Source organism: Peromyscus leucopus, chromosome 11 (assembly GCF_004664715.2).
Source record: "Peromyscus leucopus breed LL Stock chromosome 11, UCI_PerLeu_2.1, whole genome shotgun sequence".
Lineage (NCBI taxonomy): Eukaryota > Metazoa > Chordata > Mammalia > Rodentia > Cricetidae > Peromyscus > Peromyscus leucopus.
This window is the reverse complement of record NC_051072.1, coordinates 46252954-46255552: the sequence shown is the minus strand read 5'-3', so window position 1 is coordinate 46255552 and position 2599 is coordinate 46252954.

Below are 2599 nucleotides of genomic sequence, written 5' to 3'. Positions count from 1 at the left end.
TAGAAACGCCCCAGCCACTCCCCCGTCTAACTCAGAGGAGAAGGGAGAGGCTATGGCTCTCATCACCCTGGAAGACCCTCTGCGTGCTGACCCTGTGGCTGCTCAGTCTCTACCTCCCACCACTCCTCATTTCCCTCACTTTCTCCAGCCAGGCCCATCTTCCTCTTGCTCAAGACCGCTCCTACCTCAGGGACTTCCTGAAATGTTGTCTCTGGGTCTTGGGGACCTCTTTCATAAAGGTCATAACTCATCCCCTCAGCTCCTTGAGGCCTTTCCTCATCTGTCCACCTAGGGGACTCCACCTCATCCAGAACTGCCCCCTTTGGGGTGCCCTATTTTTTTAAACCGCGGTCTACATTCTAATGTCATGAATAACATGTGTCAGTTACGAACAGAGATAATTCTAGAAAAGGAGTCTGTGGGTGACTTTGCCGTGGTGCACGCACTAGAGAGTAAGGAACTCATTCCACTGTCCCATGTGCAATCCATTGCTGAGTGAAACATTTTGATGCACATGAATATGTAAGTATGTATGATGAAGTTACTGTGTGTTCATTGTGCATCTCTCTCTGTTAAAATGTAAAACACCATGAGAACAAGGAGTTAGATGGCTGTTGACTAGAAGGGGAAACCCTCCATTGTTACGCCATCCATCCTTCGATACATGCGTTGAAGTCATTTATTGAATATACCCACACAATACTAGGCACTGTCCTGTGGTGATATTTTATTTGTGCTCTAATAAATAAATCTTGTGTGGAGATCAGAGGAAAAAGCCAGCCACTATATTAAACACAGAGGCCAGGCAGTGGATCCAGATCTCTGTGAGTTCAAGGCCACACTGGGAACAGAACCAGGCATGGTGGCACACACCTTTAATTCCCAGCACTAGTTAACCATAGAGGTCTGGAGGCCTGTACAGCCAGACAGGAAGTGATAGAGCTGGACAGAAAGAGGAAGTGATGTAGCTGGGCACAGAAAGGATATAAGAGTGATTATACTGGAAGTGGCTCTCTCTTGGGCTGAGAATTTCCTAGCAGTAAGAACTTGTGGCTGTGGCTTGTTCTGTTCCTCTAATCTCTCGGCTTTCACCCCAATATCTGGCTCCAGTTTTTTGTTTTTTGTTTTTTTATATTAATAAGACTGTTTAGCAATTTGTCTTACACTGTCCTGGGACCTAAAATACAAAGGTGTACAAAACCTGTCTCCCTTGGCCTAGTGCATGGAGATGGATATTTCACAAACAAGGGAATAAGATTGACATAAGAAAACTGTTAAAATAGTCCAGGAAGGACATGTGTTTGTGGTTAGGTAGGTGGTAGGTGAGTGAAGATTACTGATAAGATTTAAGGTTCACTTAGAAGATGGGGACTATGCACATTATGAATGAATTGAGGAGAACTCCTATGACAGTGGTGGATCCAAACTTTCTGATTCAAGGAACTTGGTGGTAATTGCTAACACTATAATTGGTAGAGAAGGCTAAATAATGGTTTTCCAAAAGATATTTGTACTCTGTTGTGGAATATTATTTTAACTAAGGCAGAGATGTGTTATATTGGTTTATGCTGCAGAATATTACTTTAGCTGTGTAAAGGTGTGTTACTTTTGTGTGTGCTGCATTTGTTTGATTGTGTAAAGATGGGTTCCATTTGTTTCACCTTGCCTACCTAAGCACCTGATTGATCTAATAAAGAGCTGAATGGCCCATAGCTAGGCAAAGAAAGGACAGGTGGGCCTGGCAGGGGGCAAGAATAAATAGGAGGAAACTCTAAGCTTGAGAGAGGAACAAGAGAAGGAGGAGGAGAAGAGAATGAGGGAAATACCCAGGGCTAGAAGGCAGGCAGCCGCCAGGCAGCCAGACATGAGAAGCAGTGAAAGGAAGATATAGAGAAGGAAAGGAAAGTAAAAAACCCAGAGGCAGAAGGTAGATAAAGAGAAACAGGTTAAGTTAAAAGAGCTAGCCAGCAATGAGCCTAACCTAGGCGAAGCATTCACAACTAATAATAAGTCTCCCTGTCATGATTTGAGAGCTGGTTGGTGGCCTAAAACAAAAAGCCTGGTACAGTACTCTTAAGCCCTAAGACCTGCGAATCCCACCTTATTGGGGGAAAATCGTTTTTGCAGGTGTAATTTAATTGAGGTTGTTAAATGGGCAAATTATCAGAATTCTCTGAGTAGGTGCACATGTAATCATGTACATAGCTATGAGGAGCTGATAGGTGGGAATGGGGTGACATGGCTATAATCACAGACCTCAAGGGGCTGAGCTGGACAGATTGCAAAGCGGGTGTCTGGCTGGACTAAATAAAATGACCCCGTGTCAACCTCACAAAGGAATGGGGTCAGAGGAATGCTTAAGCGCATGCACACAGAATAAAGGGCCAGCAGAGAGAGAAATGATGGTGCCGGCTTAAAGATAGAAAGACGTGGCCGTAGGCAAGCTTGAAAGTTAATTTTACATATTACCCTGACCGTGCATGGGTTCCCAGAGGTTTGTTCAAATAGAGTTCCGCGTGCCCGTGGGGTTGTTTCTGGAGGCTCCTGAAGCGATTGCCCTCCTGCTCTGAACCTCACTCAATCGGCTGAAAAGAACAAA